The following is a 23,572-nucleotide window of genomic DNA, read 5'->3' as shown; positions in this document are numbered from 1 at the left end:
CGGAGGGGAGTTGTGTCGCTTGGTATCCAACATTTCAGTGGATCGAAAAATAACTGCCGAGTACTGCAGTACAGGTCAGGCACTCTTTCTCCTGCAGCGCCTTCCCTTTTTTCTTTGATTAGAGCACCTCGAGCGCTTGCACTTTTTCACTGGCATCCCGGTGGCCGTGCTAAATACTTTAACTAATGCTAGCATTATTACTATCAACAGTTAAAACGCACTGAAACACCTACCGCTATCTCCGGGTGGCTACAGACCTGTACAGGATGCTGTGTGCGACTTTGCAGTCCGTTCCCAAAGCCGACTGGCTGGTGCAAATAAATGTATTTATTTATTTTTAAACATTGGTGAATATGTGAATGTGCAGATTTTAAGTGCACCGCACCGTGTCCCGCTCCGAATACAAACACGTTATGATATCTGCACCGCACGCATCCTTGCCCGCCCGTGCGAGCTACATTGACTATAAAGTGCAATTGCACCGCCAGAAAATGATCACGCCTTGTTTGGTGTTCAATTTAACAACGATTAGCCAACATGTCTGCTTTCAATTCATATTGTGCTTTGTTAAAATGCCAGTGCTAAATAAATATTTAATAATAATAATGTTATAATTTTAATTAATTATAATAAATGCAATGGTTTTCGGCAAAGCATTACTTATTTTTGGTTTTCGGTTTCCCTACTTCAAATCCTAGCATTGGATTGAAATTTTAATTCAATTACAAATTTGGTCTCAAAAACCATTCTTTATCCTCATACCGTGACATTAAACTTGCTTTAAACCCTAATCCGGGCTTGAAATCCCAACTAGAAACACTAACAATGGCTTGACTGTAATTTTATTTTCAAAGTCTAACCTTACTTTGAAGACCTAGTCTTGGCTTGAAACCTGACTCCAGACTTCAACATACTTTCTTAACAGCAATTTCTAATTAAACAGAGCTTGAGTGTCAGAAGCAGCACACAAATGAACGGGTGACCTTTTCACCCAAAAACAGGAGGAGGAGGAAAAAATACAATTAGGTGATTTTCGGAATCTGTGAATAGGGAGCCGTGAATAGGTGATGACTGTACACAGGAAGTTATGAATGAATGAATGAATGATGTGCCTCACCTCACCGCCTGCAAAGTAGAGCAGCCTGGCAGTCGGGACTTTTTGACTTTTTTACAAAATATATTTTGACCCGTCACATTTACATGTATCAGATCTACATGTCAGCTCAAAATACATTTCGCTGTTAGCTGCCATAACAAGTCAAAAACGTCCGCTGTGGAGAAACGGCACCACGCGGAGGTGTCATTTCTAATGAGCAGTACACACGCAGGCGGCCGTCATGTCGCGCAGCCTTTGTCTGCCGGTGACCAACGGGGCCGATAATGAGAGCGCATGATTGATTTTTTGTGGAAAGGAGCAGCATACGGGTGCCTCTCGGTGAATTCCCAAACTGGAAATAACATAATGTGTGTTTTTGTGTGCACAAACATGTTCATGCATGTATGTACTAACAGCATGAGAGATTTGTTTTCTTTGACAGGTATGGAACTCGTGCATTATTGAGATGGGACTGGAATCAAATTATGTCTTTTAGCCGATTATTTCAACTTCCATTTTTATATTACAGGCAAGCATTGTTTGAAACATTAAATTGAAACCCTCACCTAACACAACCCTTGTTTGAAACCCTAGTTTAAGAAGTTGCTTTAAAACACTAACCTTGAAACCCTCATTTGAAATACTAATCCAGAATTGGAATGTTGAGGTTCCACAGTCCCACGCTTGAACTGAATGAAGTACTTAAATAAATCTGAGTTGACAAGAAAGGATGAATTCACCAGTCAGTCAATGCTGATCTCTTTGCTACTGCTCTTTCACTGTTCTTTTACTTTTATTAATTAAATTACAATTATATTGGTATAATGTTGGCCAAATTCTTAAAAAAGTGATACCCCATGGAATTATGGAAAATATGCTATGTTTGTAGCATTTAGCATACAAGTACAATTGAACGTACTCGCAATTATGTTAGAACGTACTTATGAATACGTTCGGTTGTATTCAGATATGTTCGAACGTACTCAACATTGGCAGTTCCACACTTGCGTATTAAAAAAGTAAATTTAAAACCCAACCCTGGCCTAAAAACCTCATTTGAAATCCTAACCCATGTTTAAAACCCCAAATTTAAACCTTAACTTTAGGAAAGCCTCTGGAAACTCTCTTTGAAAGCCTAACCCAGGTTTAGAACTAACAGGCACATTTACCAGAATAGAATGAACTATTCAAGTAAATCCCATCTGACAGGAAAAGATGAATTCACAGACAGCGTCAATCAAAAAGTGAGCATGCTGATCTCTTTACTGCGGCGGCTCTTGTACTGCAGTAGTGGAGTAGCTATTGTTGTGTAGCAGTAGTACACATTTGGGGGGGAAGATTGAGGTAGCAGGACAGGGAAAAAGTCTGATAGGAATGATTTCTTCATCCTCGCCTCGCCGCCAGTGTGATGCGCAGTCGGCTTTTTCCGTAGCCGCACCTGTCTATTAGTCACTCAGGATTACGCTTCCTGTCAGAAATGGAATAAATACAGCTGGGGGAAGCGATACGGCAGCGCCAGGAACATGCGGCGGCGGCAGCCCCCCCTCTTCATTTATTCATCTCGATCATCGGGAAGGCGACAAGAGCGGGTACGCCATCACAAAGTTTATTAAAGCGCTGGCCCTGAGGCGCAGAGCAAACAAGAGGGCTTAAAAAATGAATGGTGACGAAGAACACGACAAAATCAATGTGAGCAGCGTGTGAAACGTTTCGCTCCTGCCTTCCAACTCCCCCTTCCCGAAAAAAAACCCCCATCAGACGCCAGTGAACCGCTCGCCTCAGTTTGTTGTCAACCACCTTTGTCGCATCTCAGCTGTCACGCACTTCTGACGCCACTGCTTAAAAGAGCGTACGTGGGACTATTTACCAATTATTCCACTCGTTTGTGCACGTCACCTGCTGTGAGGCCTCGAGGCTCGTCAGTTTCATAGTCTGGAAATTCCTCCCCTCGCTGTGCAGAGAACCCCGCGAAATACATCTTGTTACAAGACCACAGTGCCGCAATGTTCTGGTTCTCGGTGTGAACCCTTTGAATTCCACTCCGTGCTAAAACTAGACATACTTCAATGTTTTGGAACTGGTAATAATGCGCTCTACCTTGACTAAGACCTTCGGTTCCAGAAAAAAAAAAATATATATCAAAATGCCCCCTAGTGTCAGGTCCATGCTTCACAGCAAAAGTAAGGTGTTTTTGTACACGCATCATAAGTTTTAGAAAGTTCAGAGCAGGTTTCTCCTTAATGTGTCTGCTTTTGTCGGGAAGTAGTAGCCTTGCAGAGCAGGTCCAAATTACCGACTCAAGGGTCCAGGAGTTTGCCAGACGCTTCATCGGATTTTGGAATGATGATGCATGAAGTTTTGACACCGGTCCCAGTAAAACCTCAAAGTCCATAAAAAGCCGATTGGACGTCATTGTCTCCTCCTTTTGCCGTGTTATCATCGCAAGCTTTCAGAGCATTCATCGCTTTCATTTAGAGCGTGCGAGAGCCAGCAGCTGTTTTTGCAGCCTTTTGAAGTTCAATCGCTTTTTAATGATTGTCAACCTCAAAACTAACGCCCCGTCAAGGCAGGTCAATAATGATATGCTTTAAAAAGACAATAAATGGGGAAAAAAAATAAACCACCAATTATAAATATGTGTAACTTCAGAGCAGTTAAATGGCTACGGCGATGAGCGCGTTGTTTCTCGGTTGCCGCCGTGGACATATTGAGCAGCAGTCGGACTCTTCCCTCCTGCTGACCTTCACTGTATTTAATAATTACAGTTATTGTGAAGCCGGAGCCGACACTGCTGCCCCGAGGAGACCATTAAAGCACATTTCTCAGCTCAGTGCAGAGCAAACAGTTCGTGTGCATTAATTAGCTTTCAAAATGGCCTTGAAGTGGGAAAAAAAAAGAGAGGGATTGAAACCATCACATAGGTGCTCATGTATTATTGCTTGCATTACTCTAGGGCACAGAAGTCATTGGGATAATTAGCATGGGAGTAATGATCCGAGTGAATATCAGCCCCAGTACCTGGGCACAGGCGACTCTCTCATTGGGACAAATTATTCTGCACGCTCTGGATTCCTGTGTTCATTTTCTCCATTGTCCGAGCACATATTTACGCCTGGTCTGGCTTGTTGTGGAACAATACAGCAGCGGAAAAGCGTGACTATATGAAAGTGTGCCGACTCCATTTGTGAAAATAGTTTTATAAACATGTATGATAGCAAAAACAGCGGCTACTCTCGTTTCCCTGATGCACCCAAGTGCTGAAACCATCAGGAGGGCGGCATAGCCGTCAGAAACACAGCACACCATTAGCGCTTTATAATAAAATAAAAGCACATGTGCCGTTTCCCCTTGGAGTTTTCTGTCTGCCAGCTAAAACGTGTCCGCTGGCAATTAATGGGATAAAAGTTTGTTCTGGGAGTGCCGGGATGAAGCATAATGGACGGAAAGTATGCAAAAGTGTCACGGCTTGCTACTCCTGTCAACGTAGAGAAGAAGCCCTAACGCAGACGGCGTGTTCATACCTTTTGGATTTCGGTCTAAAAAACGTTGAACCTTGATTTTCAGACCATGAAACCATTTTGTGAAACAAATAGTACTTACCAGAAATCCCTGCAGATCCTTTAACACCGGCATAAGTCTCTTTGCAGAAAAATACGGGGCGATTGTTGTCATATATAGGCCCAGCCAATACTGGCTGGAAATCCCTGCCACTCCTTTAACCTTTTTGCAAAAGTATATGAGCCGATTGTAGTCACCTATAGGACATGGGTACGAAAACAGAATTAGCCATTAGACATAGTCATGTGAAGAGAATGGGAGATTTCTGTCACCTATAGGACAAAACTTGCCACAAATCTCTGCCACTCTTTAAATGCTGTTGTCAGCCTCTTTGCAGAAGACTTACAGGGAGATTGTTGTCACCTGAAGGACATAGCAAGAAAATTATGGCTTGTGGCCATAAGACAATAGAAATATGAAGAATAAAGGGCTGATTGTTGTTACCCATAGGACACAAGTGGCCTGCTATTCTCTTAATACTACATTGTTGTCATCTGTAATGACAGACACAGCAAGAGGATTATTTATTGTGGTCACAAGACATAGATTTATGAATATCACAGGAGATTGTTGTCACCTGTAGAAAAAAGCTGGTACTTCCCACAAATTGCTGCCACTCTTAATGCTGCTACGAACCTCTTTGCAGAAGAATACAATGAGATTGTTGTCACCTGAAGGACACAGCACGATGATTAAATAAGACAATATAAATATGAAGAATAAAGGGCTGATTGTTGTTACCCATAGGACGTGACCATAACCTTCTGGTCATGAAACAGATTTATGAAAATCACAGGCGATTGTTGTCACCTGTAGGACAAAGCCGGTGCTTGCCACATGATCCCTGCCATTCTTTTTACACTGCTGTCCGTCTCTTTGCCGAAGAATACGAGAAGATGTTGGACACGGCTGGTGCTTGCCAGAAATCCCTGCTGCGTCTTTCATACTGCCACTGGTCTCTTTGCAGAACAATAAGGTGAGATTGCTGACACCTGTAGGACAAAGCCACAGAAAGAGGACTTGTTTTCATAAAAATCCTTTTTTTTTTTCTTATTTTGAAAAAGTTTATTCTTATATTTTTTCTCCTTTTCAGGGTGACCTTGCTACTTTAAAGCTATATTTCCTAAAATAAAAAAAATGTATTTGACAATAAAAAATTAGCATGTTTGAATGTGCTGAGTCATTAAAAATTCGTCTCGGCCCCGTTTCCTCTCTCGCTCTGCCAGGAGGGAAGATACGGAGCAAGAGCAAAGTACACATGGAGGGCATTGGAGGGAGTGTGTGAGACTGTGCGCTCTGTACAGTAAGGGGAGCTAAATGAGCGCCCGGGGGAGACCACCCTGTGAGAGTAGGAGGACAGGCTGAGGAAAAGTAAGATTAATGACGCTTTGGAAAATGAGTGCTCCTGCTGGTCCGGGCTGGAACGACAGCGGGAGTGAGAGATACGTCTTCCGTTAAACTAGATCCAAGGCGGACTGACTCTCTATGATGTCGGAGGACTTTTTAGCCAAGCAGATGACCCCCTCGAGGACCTTTTCCGCCTCTGCCTGTCGAGTTTGACTGGATTTTAGAAGACATTTTGTCACATTTCACAAACTCCCCCTCCAGCAGAAACAAAACACACTTTTGCTGCACTCACTTTTTCATTGAGTGGATTTACGCTGCAGAGTGCAGTGGCCAATTCGGATTTAATGCCCACAGTACATCCAATCTATTTCCATGTATATTTCAAGTGACACAAGGGCTTGGCAATGCGGCTTTAAAATAAAATCTCTCAAATGTGTTTGTCATGATCTGGGTTTGTGTTGATTTTGGTTTTGTTTAGATGTACTGTAGTTTTGTCATGCTTTCCCTGTGTCTTTTTCATATCTATCTCATTGAGTTTTTGTGTCCACCTTTATTCATCAACCCAAAAATCGATAGAAGAAACGATTTCAAAAAATGGCACAATCAGCAGTAAAGACAATTGAATTGGAAACGCAAAATTCTTATCATCTCCCATCCATAATAACATTATTCAAAGCAAGTTTTGCTTTTTGTTTGTCTTACTGGGATTTGCTTCATTTCGCCTGCCGCCAAACAATCTTAAAAAGTTGTTTTGTTTGTTCCCCAGCATTTTTATTCCCTGTATCAACTTCCACAGAATTTAAAAATAAATAAATCTTGATCTTTAATAAAAAGAATGTTAAAATTTTATTATTTATATTTTATGCTTTTATATTTGTATGCATATGTATTATTTATTTAAATTTACTTTTTTGGGGGGTGGGGTCCCTTTTGTCAAAACATGATTGGATATACAGAATATCCTCAAAAAGTTGAGTAAAGTCCGCAATTCCATTAAAAAAGTCAAACTTTCATCGATTATAGATTCAGGGCCCACAATTTAAGGGATTTAAATTCAAGTATTTATTTGTTTATTTTTACATAATTTGGGCTTCCAGCTCATAAAACCCACAAAAACAGGATGTCGAAAATTGTGAATAATGTGTAGAAATCACCATGCATACTTCCCAGTCTTTTGCATGGGAAAAAAAAAAGATTGATGGATGAATGGTATTTTCAAAACAATATATTAATCTTCAATAGTTGGTTGGATTCCCTTTGCCTTAACCACTGCCTTGATGCATTTGCCTGGGGGTCCTGGAAGCCCCAGGCTTTCTTGGTGTTGCTGTCAGATCTTTGTTTTTGGATCGGTGGCCCTCATTTTTCCTCTTGATAGTACTGTATTACAAGAGGAAAAACAAGGGCCACAATACAGTACCATCAAGAGGAAAATGAGGGCCATCAGACCCAAAAACAAAGAGCTGACAGAAAGCATGGGAAAAGCATGGGCTTCCAGAACCCCCAGGCAATGCCACGGCATATCGAGGCAGTGGTTAAGGCAAAGGGAATTCAACCAACTATTTAAGATTGACGTTGAGTTTTGAAAACACCATTAATCCATCCATCCATCTTTTTTTTCATGCAAAAGACTGGGAAGTATGCATGGTGATTTCTTCACATTATTCAAATTTTTGGGCATCCTGTTTTAGTGGGTTTTATAAGCTGGAAGCCCAAATTATGTAAAAAATAAATACTTGAAATCATTTAAATTGTGGGCCCTGAATCTATAATCTATAAAAGTTTGACTTTTTTTATGGAATTACGCAACTTTTTGAAGATATTCAAATTTTTTGACGAGCATGTGTAAGTATGTAGAAGAAGAATCATCTTTTTTTTGGTCATGTACATGAAATTTGACCTCCTCTGCAATTGACCCATCACAGTCACTTTTTTGAAAACCTAGTCACTGAATTGGCCATAAAAGTCATGAACTTGGCAACACTTTTGTAATTGAGCTCCTCTTTGTTTGCAGCCATGTTGTCAGTGTAAGCAGTGCACGTAACCAAGTGCACCCTTTCAACTATGGAAGCCACAAAACAAAAACTGCACTACCCTTCTAAAAATATCCTGAACAAAAAACATAATTAATCGCCCAACCCTAAGTGACACTAAGTCAAACCAAAACCCCAAAAAAGGATTTAGAAACACGTCTTTAACTACATGATTCAAATGTTTGTTTCTAAACTGTTGTTTCAATAGGTGACAAGCCAATTCATATAGTCAATTAAAGGTTACAGTTAGCATTAACTGTCAAAGTGATCCAATAAATTAGTGCTGAAGAAAAGAGCTGTGCATCTCGTTCATGCACCCAGTATAGAGATACAGGCATTTAATAATAACCAGGATGGATAACTCGCCTTTTTGCATCCCCGTCAGGAATTTCTCTTGAAAATGTTTGCCTTTATTGTGTGCGCTAATAGAGAAATTAAAATCCTTCTCCTGGTGTGCACATTAAAGTCTTCCTCTCACTGCAGGGTGTTGTTGTGGGGAATGAGCGCAACGAGACAGAGAGACTGATGTATAGAGGACATGATGCGATTCGACAGTCAGCCATTATACGAGAAAACAAGCTGATAAATGCTTATTGTATTGCACAATGGGAGAGAGTTTATTGTAGTGGTTGGCCTCATAGTCCCATCACGACCCTCCATACAAGACGAGTTGGCAATGCCCTAAGCTATATGGTCATCATCACAGAGCTCCTTGATGAACAGCAATTTATCACCGTCCAGAAGAAAAGGTAGTTGATTACCCTGTGATTCAAGAGGCACGAATCAAAAACGGAGCATGGGTGATGTCCCTGTTAACATTTTTGCGAACAGTTTCGGTGCCAGAGCACAACTGATAGGGGGGCGCGAGGGTGGGGTTCACATTTTACCCCTCAAAAAAACTGTGCTCACACGCTAAATAGGAGTTTTAATGATAATGGATATCCAGTCAGTTAGTTAGTCACTAGCACCTTGGTTTTAATATTAACACATTAACATGCCAAGAGTGTGCGTCTCTCATTAGAATTCAAAAAAGGGCAGTGGTACTGTGACTGTCTGACCACCTGTAACATTTACTAGCCAGGAAAAAATGTAAGCTAACTCCTAGCTAACAACATAAACAGGAAGCTGTGGTTAAATGAAGCAGATATTAAGCCCAGTAATGATTAAGCATTTATATTGACTGCCAGACATTAAGAAATTTGCCACATAACCTTGTTTAAGTAAAGTAGGGATACTCACTCAGACTACTTCAGGTAACTGGAAGACTGCGCATGCGCGCTTGATTCCGGAAAAGGTGGGAGGGATCAAGTGGATCAAACCATTTTGGAGGAAGGAGGGGGCATGTTTTTTTTTTAACAACTATCCATCCATCCATCCATTTTCTGTACCGCTTGTCCTCACAAGGGTCGCGGGAATTGCTGGAGCCTATCCCAGCTGGCTTCGGGCAGTAGGCGGGGTACACCCTGTACTGGTTGCCAGCCAATCGCAGGGCACACAGAGACGAACAACCATACTCACAATCACACCTATGGACAATTTGGAGTGTCCAATTCACCTGCCATGCATGTTTTTGGAATGTGGGAGGAAACCGGAGTACCCGGAGAAAACCCACGCAAGCACGGGGAGAACATGCAAACTCCACCCAGGAAGGCCGAAGCCCGGACTTGATCTCACAACCTTTGCACTGGGAGGCGGACGTGCTAACCAGTCAGCCACCGTGCCGCCCTTTTTTTTTTAACAACTAATAAAATTTAATTAAAAAATGAACGGTATGTGCTGCTTTGAAGACCCCCTTTTTCTTTTATTGCTCAGTTCCTTAAACCTTCCTTAGATTTGGCAGAGGCATGTTTTGTTGAATTACAGTTATAATTATTTATTTTTAAAAAATATACAAGTTTCCTCCTGTAAACATCATTAAGCATATAATTTATACTTGTATTTAAGGCAAGTTGTGGAAACCTAATTAATTTCCATTGTATCTTTAAAACAAGGGCACCATCTAGAGGAGTAAAAACAAATGCAAGGGCTTCATGAGGCGATTTAGTCAGTTTTAAGGGTGATCTTTTATATTTAAAGTTTTATAGCAAAAGGAGGAAACAGCCGATAAAAAAACGTTTTACTTTTACCCGTGAAGTACATTTTAGAACCTGTACTTTTTTACTTTTACTTGAGTAATTATTTGAATGAGTGCTTTTACTTTAACCAGTCATTTTTTTTATGCAAGTACTTTTACTCAAGTACAGAATGTCAGTACTTTTCCCATCTCTGCATGGGAGTCATTTGTTGCTAACTTAGATTTTGTGTATGTCTTGCTCCGTACTTTACCATTATTGATCAAATTATCTGAAAATGAGTCCCATTTGCTGTCTTTGGGCTGAAATCAATTTGTTAGTTTTTTTGCTTTTTTTCCACAAATCTATACTGTTGTTCAGTCCATTTGTGCATGTTATTTATTTGATTTATTTTACTTTTTTTTTTTCAAATTATTGACCAATTTAAAGTGTTAAAAATGGGTTACTTTCTTTGACAATGCAATGTTAATGGTAGGCTTGGGGGGGAGGGGGGGGGGGGGTGTTAGCGATCCTGTCACGAAAGAAAAACAAAAAACAGACCGAGAGCAGGATCATGACAGATACTGTATATAGGGAGACTTCAAAATCGTAACAAATCAAGCCTTTCTTCCTGCTCTCGAATGCTGTCTCCATAAAGTCAAAATTGCTTTGTTTTAATAATTTTTCCGTTATAAAACAGAAACGGTGCCTTAAAAAGGTAATGGGAAAGAAGGCAAAGTCCATTATCAGCCTCCAAGATGGAGCCAGACAGGCGTCTGTAATCATGTGATGCTGCACAGGACTGTGAAATGGTTTCATTCTGTTCAAGATGATAGACCAAAGTCTGGGGTGGCCTCAGAGTAACGAGCGGCAGGCAGAAACACGGGGCGCTTAATGGCATTACGTTATACCACGTTAATCTGGCGAGGGCAGGTTGGGAATTCAAACACGATCAGCGAGGGGCACGGCGGTGACGATGGATGGTGGGATGGGGACAGTTTGCCGGAATGAGGAAGAACACCAGGAACGCCCGCAAATGTATTCATGATCAGTTCTGCTGCCGAAGACTCATTTGACTGACTCAAAATGGTCTGTGCGGTGTTTTATTATGCAGTGAATTATAGCAGGGACGGTCCAAGACAAAGTCTAAATCTATAAAATGGGCCTTTTATTTCACTGGGGATGCAGTGTGGATGTGTGGAGCCAGACACATTACCAATATACGCAATAAGTGTCAGACTGAGCCCACACACACAAACGAGTGAAAGCAGCCTTTGCTTCATTTGAATTAAACAACAATTACATTCCCGGCTCGCCCTTATTCAATACCTTGACTCCATTTGATATTTTAGCCCCTGAAAACGGCAAATTGATTCCAGAAAAGTGGCATTGTCGGACGCCGCCGCCGGGCCCAGCATGGCGTAAGCCGCGTGACATCTTAATTGATTTAGACCGCAATCAAACGCTGCTCGCTATTAGAATCGGGATCCGTTTTGGGGGGCAAAATAAGCAACGAAGCTTCTGCGCAGCTAATTAAAGAGATATTGAACCAAGTCAGTCGTGAGTAAAGCTCAGGTGCCCTGCGGGGTTAAGAGATAAGAAGATAAAACTATAGGAGGTTGGCTTTTTTTTTTTTACGGTTTTTATTTACAGCGGAGACACTGAGCATCCAGTAACATGCGCACGAAATGTTCCTCCAGGGAGGCTGCAGTGGGGATATAAGAACTGGCTATTAAATGCTAAATAAAGGCTAACAAGCAAATAACTCTATGCTTTGAATAGAATAGATTGCCGTATGCTCTGTTTGTATGTGTTGCTGCTCCGTGTGCTTAAAAAAAAAAAAGCAGTTATTTGAAGGGCATTTCCATTAGCTTATCTTAGCTAATTTCACATTAAACATGGGCATTAAGCTAACAGACCAAATTATATGGTTTGGCTGAACATGTTGGTGTTTAAATGAATCTCCTTCTGATCCCAAAAATCATTTGTAAGCGTACAAAATAAAAAACACAAAGGATGCATGTCCATTATAAATGCAGACATCATTGGGCAGCTGCCAAATGAATGGTTAAGAGAACAGTTTGTTTTGTGCCCAAGGCTCCACAGGTTAGATTCCCCAGACAAATATAAGGTTATGATTTGGTGGGTGGTGGCATGCTGCCCACTTGCAGCCACTAAATATTCACACAAAAACAAAATAAATTATGGAAAATAGCTGGATGTGAGAGTACAAAGCTTCCAATTTGGCCGGTGTGGCGGAATCTCAGCGGCAAACTTGCGCCCCACCAGCACAGGCCTGTGAGAGCAGCTGAGGCAGAGATTAGTCCCCGATTCTTGCGGGGGGGTGCATAAATCAGGCCAGCGGGCACTAATTCCCATTTTTACCCAGCATTTCACTTCCTGCTCAGCTGAGGGAATGCTGTGATTATGTGGAGAGCGTTAGAGTGCGGGTGTAACGACCTCAGGCCAGGCAGTGCATCCAAACGTATTTTTAATTAAAGCTGCGAGCAGCGATTAATGGGCGCGAGCACCCCTTTTTTCCATGGCGAATCTTTGGAGTTATCATAAAAGTTTGACGCCATGTTGTGCGCATAAACGGGAACCTCCTTTTTGACGGCGTTCCATTCCTTCGTCAGAGACTTAATTCAAAATGGCCGCCCCTGAGGTGGATAAAAACGGGTGGATTTTACTGCTTGATTCTTTTTTTTTTTCGCAATAAAATCAGAATATCATCTCGACTTGACTTCAACTTAAAAGGATGAACCTAAAATGCACTATAATAACAAGTGTATGACATGTAGTGTATGTTCGAAGTACAATCCCAAGAAGGGAAAGAGAAAATGGAATGTTGAGAGAGGGAAAACAGCGGATTGTAATTTGGTAAAGATGCCAAGGATGAAGCTATTCGGGCACCTTGTGAGAAGAAACTCCTACTGCTGATTTATCCTCTTGCTACGTTTGCTCGCCGGCCAATTTGTCTCCTTTCACCCGGTGGAATTTCGCATCTTCCCACACTCCTTTTAGCCACCCCGGCCGCCGCCTCTTGAACTCTGAAATAGTTTATTCTGTAAAGCAAGCTCACCGCCAGTTCCTTATTGCCTCGCTGTGCCTTCATTACTTTCCTGCTGGGCTCAGCATAATTTCACCTTTGGAAAATGGCGACAGGGGCGTGCGCTCGGTGAAAGCAAATAAGCGGGAATGTGAATAAGTCACGGCGGTGGCGACGGCGGCGACGGCTGCAAAACAAGGCCTGACAAAAACTTGATGTGGCCCCACGAGAGGGAGGGTGTACCGTGCGGCCATGCTGTGCTTTATCATTACACGGCGACGGTGAATTTTAAAATGTCTGCGTCTCGCAATCAGTCATCGCTCTTGCCGCTCTTCTCGTGTGAATGTAGTCTGATTCATAACTCAGCTTTATCACTCAGGTGCATTCCTCTAAAATTGAATGTCGAGCCCGTATCTTATTTATTGAGCAGGCGAGCAGAGTCAAAGGTGCCGCATATAAAATGACTCCATGATGGGTCCTTTTGCTGACAAGGCCATTGGCGCTTGTTTGATGTTATTTTCTTTTTGAATGACTGATGTATTGGAGACGTTCCCTGCGGAGACCAAACCGACACCCACCATCCATTAACATGGCGGCGGCGAAGACTGGGCGACAAAAACTCATAAGAAAGTTGAGCCCAATCGTAACCGGTAAAGTGCAGCAAAGATTAGCATTGATTAGCTGTCGAAGATTGCAGTCGGTAGAGTGATGATGAGTGGCAGCTACCTCAAGCTGCTTGGGTGTCGGTCAAAACTAATAGACAGAGCAGCAGGTATGCGGACGATTACTTAGGAGTTCCGACTAGTAGAATATCGTCGAGGGAAAAGTACAGAATTTTTGCTTTCAACACCTCAATTTGAAAGTTGTTCAAAATCGATCAGTCATAATCATCAACTAAGTTTTCAGCACAGTTTGGAGGAGGAGTGAAACAAACTAACTTGATTTTTACTTATTTTTCTCTTGAAGTCTAAGTCAGTTTAGCATCCAGTGCTAAAAACAGAAGCAGAAGTAACAGGAGGGTAACTACACAACACCTGCGTACTGTCCGCCATCTTGCGTTAATTCTTATGGCTCCCATCTTGAGTGAAAGAAATTCAAAAAGTCAAAGAGCTGAATCGGAAACGGAATAAAAGTGACAAGTACTAACCCTGCTCTGCAAGCTCAATTCTTGCGGTATTTGTGAGTTCACAAACACCTGAGAATACATCTTGTACCGAGCCTGTTGATTTTCACCGATCCGAACCACCACCAATCACAGAGCGACATTGTGTCTTGCAAAATTACTGACCGTTTCCTTGCTGAATGTTGAACAGCGAGAGGCGCTTCGTGCATTCTTAGATGCACATTCAAAGATGTTGGTGCTCCACTCCTCCCCCGACGAGAACAAAGACATTTTCATCCGTGGCTGTGATTGATCAAAACAAATGTGCACAAGCCGCATCGTCCAATCAGCTCAAAGTATTGTACAGAATGTCCCACCTTTCCCGAGGAAAACACCGTGGAGCAGTCCCAGATTGATATTGTGGAGAACTGCCTTGAGTGAATCACAATATCAATCTGGCTACTGCCAGGTTAGACAAGTATCTTTAATCTTACTCAACCATGTTGTGTTTGCGTATTTCCGAATAAGGATTTGTGGTCACGTGTTTACTTGTGAAGTGATCTATTCCGACCTACCGTTTAACATGCTGCGCTCCTCGAATCAGATCAGCACTGAAGCAGCCGTTAGACGCACGGACATTGATCACGTGGTTTATCAAGAGGGAGTTCACGCGTGATTTAGCACAGTAGTTGTGAGTTTATTGAAGCAAAATCTTGGTAAGAACAAGTTCCAAGTACTTGGCAATACACCGCCATTTTGGTGTACGTAAACGCCAACGTCACGATGCATTTACGTCAAGACAGAGCATGCGCATACCGGATGCAGTCTCGCCATTCCGATTGAAGTGTTTACATGACGCTTGTTTGCATTGACAAAAGAAATATACCAACCCTGTGATTCCGAATGAAATTCCATTCGGAGTCAGCCTTTTCATTCCGATTGAGGTGATTATATGGAGCATTGTCATTCCGTTTGGCTGCTCGGATTCATTCTAATTGGAATACATGGCTCCATGTAAACCCGGCTTGTGACAAACACTAATAATAAGAATGAAGAAGACTGGATTAGAGCTACGACTGTAGAGTGAAGACAAGATACGAGATCGGGGTGTATCCCATTTACATTGATCCTACAGTACAATTACGTTTCAAGGACAAAGAGTGTTTGGCAGCATTTGAATCCAGCTACCTCAACCAATTGGTTTAGTGTGCGTGGTACAGTCATTGTTCAAGGACAGAGTGTGAAAGATATAGTGGCCACACTTGCTACAATGGCTGAAAATACAACACCCATTCAGCTGAAAGGTTTGACCAGTCATATGTATACACAGCATTTGAATTCAGCTACCCTAGTGAATCGGGGTTACCTGTCTTTCAAAATGAATCGGATTCAAGCCCATGTCAAAGACCAACAATACCGCGAAGCATGAAGAAGCAAAGACAAGGTACTTCCCATGGATTGCCTCAGAGAGACGCACATGGCGGTGATTATATACTGTACATTAATCCTGTGGTGCAGTCATGGTTCAAGGGCATAGTGTGGGAGATATAGTGATCCTGCCTGCCACAATAGCTGGAAATCTGACAGTGTTCAACCGTAAGGAGGCATGACCAATCGTCCCCATTCAGCAAGAACACATGCACCACTAACCTGCCCAACAGCATTTGACCTGTGACAAAGACTTCTTTGCCCGTCTCAAACGTAGGATTTTTACGGTCCTTCACGAAAGCCCTTTCTGACTTTAAAGAGGGGCTGAATCAAACGGAAGGCTGGAAAAATTACATGCCTCGGCGGGATAAACAAGCCACCGCAGACACTTTTCATCGGGGGCCTGATTAGTTCTGTCAGAAAGTGAAGAAGAGCGGCGACAAGAAGCAGGCGCTTGACACCGTGCAGAATTTGGCCTTCCGCGATGGCGCCATCTGACAGGACGCAAGCAGAGCGCAGATCGCGACCATCCCGTGGGCGGCAGAGGAGGAGGAGGAAGACATCGAAGGACGACAAGACAAAAGTGCAGCGCTGATCATCCAAGGTTAACAAACGGACAAAAGGCATTTGAACTATCAAGAGAAATAATTCTCTCGGCATCTGCGGATCAAACTTTCACGCATTTTTGTGTAGCGACTCGATGTTGAAAAAGTGCATGGAACAGCAAGCCTTATATGCCGCAGTGTTTCCATTTCAGGCGCTCAAATAGAGCAGGGGTGAGTACACAGACTGCGCATTACCCACAGTAAATAGAGGTTTCTTCTTCAGCCCTTACCAATTAATAAGCTCATAACCTTTGAAAGCCCTTTGGAGAGGCCAGTAGACATTTGAGATCCCCTGTTTAAGAAAAAAAAACGGACTCAGGAAGAGCAGGCAGATGGTGTCAGAAGCAAGTCATACGGAAAGTAAAGTTATGAGATTTTTGTGTACGTGTGTGGAGATTCTGCAAATGTAAGCTCATTTTTTACTTTGGGTTTATTTGATTTCGACGTTAATAATGGCTCGTTTGCACCTTGGCTACTAATTAAATGCCAGGCTCGCGGTGATGAATGGTGACATAAATGCATAATTAGGGATATTGCGCTCACTCAAATAGTGATGCCTTACACCTAATTAAAACGTCTTGGGGTGTCGTAGAATTTTAAATAAATGCCACTCACGTTGGCTATCTTCCAAATATTGTCTCCCTATGTTGGAAAACGATGTATGCATTAGCTTGCGCCTGCCATCTTTTCCCCCACTCTGTGCTGCTCTCAAGGTCAAACAGAGCGCTTCCAATTTTTCTCTCTCTGTGCCATTTTACATTTTCAGTGCCATCATTTTGACAAGAAGCAGATTCCTGCGTGCCAATCCTATTTGAACCTGTCACCCGCGCCTGCGTTCCCTCTAATGGGAATGGGAGCACGGCGGGACGATCGGATACCGCCGCAATTTGCAAGATGAGCACAAATGGAGCGTTATTGGCTTACAAGTCGACACGAACGGGAGCCAGTGTGGTACTGATTTGTTCCTTTAACAATCACGCTTGATCTTGAAGATGATAGAAGTCATCCTTTTTGCATTAGATGACCTGGACCTGTAGCTGCCCTGTCCTTTTTTCACGTTCATTATTATATCTTGCACCATCCTAAAAAAATATATACAAAAAAAACCCCCGCAAGCTTCTGGCTTTAGTTGTCATCATTAGCTAATTTATCATTTTCTGTTACTCAGTACTCAATGTTAGCAATGCTATCTAAAAAGGTTTTAAGAGCATCAAAGTCGATCCACCTCTAGCTATCTCTTGATCTAAAAATGTGACAGTTGACACATAACAAGATTTTTCGTTCTTCTCAGTACACGTTGTACCAAGTTAAACCGCAAGCTTCTGGCATTCAAAAATTCTCGTTTAATCTGAAAACTACATATAAAAGCAATGTGTATTTTTCAGTTGTCATCATTGGCCAATTTAGCATTTTCTGTTACTCAGTACACAACATTAGCTATGCTATCTAAACAGTTTTAAATAGCATCAAAGTCAAGCCACCCGCTAGCTATCTCTTGATCTAAAAATGCGACCACATAAGCTTTTTTTTTTGTTCTTCTCAGTACAAGTTGTACCAAGTTAAACAACAAGCTTCTGTCCTTCAAAAAATCCTGGTTTAATCTGAAAACAAGCCCCCGCTAGCTAGCGCTTGATCTAAAAATGCGACACATCAAATTTTTTAGTTAAACCGCAAGCTTCTGGCATTCAAAAATTCCTGGTTTAATCTGGAAACAGTACATATAAATAAAAGCAATGTGTATTTTTAGTGATCATCATTAGCTAATTTAGCATTTTCTATTACTCATGCTGCCTTCATGTGGTATCGAAATTATGGTAAATACCACATGTGGAGTAGAAAATTGCATGTGAATGCCCCCCTCATGTTGTATTTATTTTCAATTACGTAGCATACACAATTTTGCTATAAAAATAAAAATCACATGAACAGAATTTGGTCGTAATTATGAGTTTCCGATTGGTAAGGTCAATCTTTCCCATAGCATGTGAAGGCAGGGTCAGTCCACATTAGCAATGCCATTAAAGGTGGTAATAGCATCAAAGTCGAGCCACCGCTAGCTATCTCTTGAACAAAAAACCTAGCATGAGTTTTTTGTTTTGTTATTACAAGTTGTGCCAATTAATCGGTACAGTGTATAATTTTATTTTTGGTTTTAAAGTACATTTCAGAGCCTGTACTTTTTATTTTTTAGCACTAGATTTAAATCAATCAATTTTCTTAAATGTGAATAGTTCAATTTCGAAGTCTGCATTGTCCCGTTTTGTTGCGTTTGACACGCATCCAGAGTTCATCCAGCACTGTTTATTAGCACAAGTCACCTCACCTTTCCGGGGCCGGTCGCTGTCACCCAAGCATCACAAACCGCGCTCTCGCCCCCTCCGCCGAGCGGGTCATCTTGTCCGATCATCTTCAAGCGCAATCTTGACAGCTACACCGCTGCCGCTTTCACCCGGCAACTCCGCGCTGCCTGCGTATAAAGCACAACATGCTTGCAGGACGCCGGAGGAATATTTACCAGGATGAGCGTCTGCTCCAAACAACACACAAAAATAATGGCCATCCGTTCAGTATTACTCACAGAGTGTGGAAGTGGAATCAGCGCCTTATCTTTTTCCTCTATGGATGTGACACGCATAAAACTCTTTAATTAAAGCCGTAAAACAAAAGAGAAAAGACTGGTTGAATCGACCCCCAAATGAAGAAGCAATCATTTCTATTCAGGGGATGACTAAGTGTTAATTGTTTGAGTCAAAACCGCTGGTAATGCGAGGAGTTAAGCCTTGATAAGCTGCCATATCAACGCCATCTTATCTGGGAAGCTGCTCAATAAAATATATAAAATGCTGCGTTCTACGACGAACACAGATAAGATGTTCTCCCAGTCTGGCAGTTTTCTCTCTCGAGACTGCAGTTCCGTTGTCAACAAAAGAGGTCGTTGGCATAACGCTGATAATATCAGGCTGGAAAAAATATTATACTGGGGGGGGGGGGGGGGGGGAACTACTGTAATTACTCACCACTGTGGTCAACAAAAGACAAAAATAACCGTCTGAACAGTTGTTGAAGAGGCGAATTTAAAATATGACTGCGGTGAGCACACAATGGAACAGCTTGCTTGAAAGTCCACAGGTTTTTCCCAAGGTAGACGTGCTGCGCTGGTGCTTAGCAGGTGAATCATTTTCCTCAAGCCTGCCACTTCCTCAAGTGTGGACTCATTAGTCCTAATTAGTGTGGACCGGCAAGCAGCGATGAAGTTGTAAAAACACCGGGATGGTCGAGCATATCTCACTACATCTTGAAACGTTCTGTAATTGGCGAGCACAATCAGTTGACGCTAATGTTAGCTCTGCTGCAACATCTTGCTGCGACATTTTTGGACGAACTTTAACAGAAGTCTAAACTAACCCTGCGCTAACGCATCCATATTGAAACTGCTTCTCTAAAGTCTTTAAGAAAGAAAAAAAGGAGAACGGCGTGCGAAAGTTTCGAAGGATGTCAGACTTCAGTTACATATTGAGACTTTTTAGTCCCACTTCATCTTCACTGCGTCTTTATTCCATTTAATGAATTAAGCGATGAAGTGGTTTAAAGGCAATTCAGACTGCGCAAGACATTGAGAGATAATTAAAAAGCAGTTATTTTCTTCTGCCGGGGCGAAAATGTTTCACAAGGTCTCGCACTAAAATGACATCTATTGTAATTATCCGCCTTGAATGTTCCTGTCAGTCTACAGTAGTTTTAATGTGATGCTTCAAAGTCGTGTAGAAAAATATTTTCTTCTGCAATGGCTTAAAAAAGTCCAACTTTCATTTGGTCAGCATTCAGATCTTAAAACAACCACTACTGTTTTCTTAAGACGGAACCCTCTAAAAACAGTTGGGCAAAAATAACCCAACTATGGGTCAAAAATGGACCGATCTTCTACTTGGGTCGACTGAGTCAAGAATGGGTCTTTCAGCGTAAAACAAGTCATAAATATTGGTCAGATCCTTTAATTGGGTCAAAAAAATGGGTCATTTTGTATAGAACAACCCAGAAAGTTGGGTCAAATTGACCCATAAAGTGGATTGGTCCATTTTTTATCCATAATTGGGTTAGTTTTGACCCAACTGTTTTTAGAGCGAACCCAGGGGCAGCAGATACAATGTAAACAGCAAAGGCCCCTGAATTGAACCCTGTGGAAAACCATTCGTTTCATTATACATGTGAATTCATATTACACATAATCCGAAACATTTGAATTACTACTTTCCTATTTGGTAGTTCTTCTGTGTAATGCTGCGCCCTAAAAGTTAAGTATAAAGTTCAACTAAATAAATGTTGACATTTTGGAAAACTTTATTTAAACTTTATAGAACTATTTACTTGTATATTGAATTTAGCTTAACACATTCTAATGACCCTGGAAGCTCCCTGCAATTTTTGTTATAATTTTTAAACTAAGCTGTCAAAATACTTTAAAATTAAAAAAAAAAATTTTTTTGACACATTTACACACAGCAAATAAATATTGGCTTAAAATATCGGTTATTGTCCTCCTTGACTACTAAAAATCGGTATCAGCCTTGAAAAAGCTATATCGATCTATCACTTATGATCAAATATATAGAAAGTCCGTATCGAGGGTCTCATTGACCCAAGGAACACCACATAAGGCCAACTTTTCCACAAAGTCTTTTTGGTGAGCATACGCAAGTAAACGTCAGTGTCATTGGGACGCATTTACGGTCGATACGCTTGATCATTCCGGCGCCAACCCACTTGACAGCAGGCAAATTTATCCGCCGTGGTCGTCGTCCGCGGTTGATGCGCAAACATGCGGGAGTCCTCCGAGGATGGATGACGGAAAAAGACGGACGAGGCAAGAAAATGGATGAGCGCGGGCCAACAATTAAACGGCTGCCATTCGTCTACGAGAAGTCGGGACGGGGGCCGATTTTTCAGATGTGCTCGTCTTCACAAGGCTAATGGTGTGTCCCGGGTGGGGGGGTTCGAGGGGGACAGAGTGGCAAACAATCCCAGCCAGGTGTGCACCCAGCTGAAGGCAGAGAGGTGCCCTTCGCTAATGCATGCGAGAGTGCATGATTGATTTTTCTTTTTTTTCCCTCTCTCTTCTCTCTCTCTCTCTCTCTCCTCGCAAGCGTCTTAATGTCGTAATGCATCGCTCTGTCACAGAGAGCCGGCTTGGCGAGCTGCCCTTTCCGCAGACTGATCTCCCGCTCGATGGGATGAGACCGGGGTAAATAAATAAAGGAAGGGGAGGCTGGGAGAGGTGGTCCGGAGGAGGAGGAGAGGGATGGGCGACAAGCGTGATTACACCGTCACCGACGTACACACGTGCACAAACACGCACATTAGTCTCTTTTATTCTGGGAAGCTGTCATACTATGACATTGTTGTACTTTTATTGTTGACCTTTTTAGGTCAATGCAGAAGAGTGGTGATCACTCTGCTGAATATTTTAAGCCACTTTTGATCGTAAAAAAAAAAAAATCATCAGTTGATGATTTCATCTTTAGTTCAGTCAAACTTCTGATGTTAAATAAACGTGGGTTAAGGTTTCAAGCAGGATCACGTTGGCGAATTATGCACGAATCGGCCACATGCACCGGCAGCAGTAGCGCGCACATATGACACCCTATGTCTCAGCCCCCCTTGCATGTCCAAAATTCCCAACCCCAGTATGCCCCTGTGTTTAAGACAGGGGTAGGGTTTCAAGATAAGAATGGGATTTGATGTAGAGTTTCAATTTAGGATTACACGCAACGGTTTTGATTCAAAAACAGGATTAGGGTTTAAAATCAGGATTAGGCTTTCAAATCAGGATTAGGCTTTCAAATCAGGATTAGGCTTTCAAATCAGGATTAAACTTTCAAACATATTAAGGTTTCAAACCAGGGTTAGTTAAGGCTATCAAAGTATGGTGTCAAGCCTAAGTGAGGGTTTAAAACTCGTTGGGTTCAAACCAAGCATGGATTTCAAATATTTTGGTTAGTGTTTAACCAAGCCAGGGTTAGAATTTCACATTTGGCTTTCAAGCCATTGGTTAGGGTTTCAAAATTTAAATTTCAAGCAGTGGAAGGGGTTTCAAACGATGGTGAGGGTCTTATTGCAAGGCTTTCTGAAAGGATTAGGGTTTCAAACCAAGCTGTGGTTCCAAATTAAGGTTTCAAACCAAGGGCAGGGTTTAAGCCAGGGCTTGGGTTTCTTAAGTAGGGTTTAAAGTTAAGATTCCAGGACAGGGTTAAGGTTTCAAATCGGAATTCTAGCCAGAGTAAGGGTTTCTATGTAAGGTTTGAAGCCTAAAAGTTAAGGGTTTCCAAATTTGGCTTTCAAACCACTGTTGGGTTTGAAGTTTAGGTTTTTGCGTTTGGGTTTCATAGCAAGGCTTTTTGACACGATTAAGGTTTCAAGACCGTGTTGTTTTAAAGTCAGGGATTGAAACCGTCATCGCCCTGCGTCCATCCCCAGGTGCTGAGTGTTGGGCAGTGAAACCACAGGCAGGCTGAACTCTGACGACAAGAATTGAGGAGTCTTTTTCGGCCTTTAATTTACTTCCTATTTTGGCCATGACAAGTGCCGGCGGTTGCGTAGCAGCCTGGAGCTCCGCTGTGCGCTACCATTCAGGCCTTTTATCAAGGGCGCTTTGAGGGGTTTTGGGGCCGGGTGCTCCAAATATACTCCAGCGCTCTTATCCCTTTCTGCCAAGCAACACACCATTGGTGAATTGGAGGATGAGAGTGAGACATTTTCATGTACATTGGAAAAACTCTTATTCTTCCTCTACAGGATTGGGCAAAGTTATAAACATCGTTCTGATAAAAAAAAAACGTTTGTTCTTCATTTCTTTGTCGTACGTGAGTAGTGTGGTTTATTTGTGACCACCGGTTTGCGTGATTTGACTAAGAGCGGTAGAGAGTGATACTACACCGCTAATGTTAGCATCTTGCGCTAGCTTAATGCTTCTCATGTTATTCAGTGTAGCTCAAAACAGGTTGTAGCGTTTGAGGTTTTTTTTTATACTTGACATTTAATCAACTTTTCCGTTACCTAATGATTGGATGTCTTTTAAGAATTGTTTTTATGCTTGCACAGTCGAAATTAAGCAGGCTTCGCTTGGCGGGCTGCACAGTTCACAAATAGTCGATCGGCGTGTTTGTCAGTACTTTGGGAAGGTCACCGCGAGAGCTTAAGAGCTGCATTAAACCTTAAAAAGTCATTTATCATTTGTATTCATAAGCATTCTTCTCTTTAAAGTAGCTCAATCTACATATATGTGATAATATGGGCTGTTCAGAATTTGGAC

The 23,572-nt window shown here is 42.0% G+C and overlaps 1 protein-coding gene across 6 annotated transcripts in view; it reads right to left on the bottom strand.

Moving 5' to 3' along the window:
• sdk2b (sidekick cell adhesion molecule 2b) overlaps positions 1-23,572 on the bottom strand; it is a 310,938-nt gene that overhangs the window by 215,565 nt on the left and 71,801 nt on the right. For 2 of the 6 annotated variants that reach the window (XM_086064325.1, XM_086064328.1), the window contains 6 exons: positions 18,590-18,733; positions 5,465-5,646; positions 5,232-5,325; positions 5,099-5,148; positions 4,945-5,017; positions 4,697-4,851 (listed from right to left, as the gene is read on the bottom strand). The gene's annotated coding sequence lies outside the window, so the exon portion shown is untranslated. Of the gene's footprint in view, positions 1-4,696; positions 4,852-4,926; positions 5,018-5,098; positions 5,149-5,231; positions 5,326-5,464; positions 5,647-14,419; positions 14,463-18,589; positions 18,734-23,572 lie in introns of those variants that run through there. The other 4 variants (XM_086064327.1, XM_086064329.1, XM_086064326.1 and 1 more) reach the window with 3 other exon arrangements.

This window comes from Leptonotus elevatus, chromosome 20 (genome assembly GCF_054856555.1).
Source record: "Leptonotus elevatus isolate MCC_2025b chromosome 20, RoL_Lele_1.0, whole genome shotgun sequence".
In the NCBI taxonomy this organism is placed as follows: domain Eukaryota; kingdom Metazoa; phylum Chordata; class Actinopteri; order Syngnathiformes; family Syngnathidae; genus Leptonotus; species Leptonotus elevatus.
This window is presented reverse-complemented; position numbering and strand designations above follow the sequence as displayed.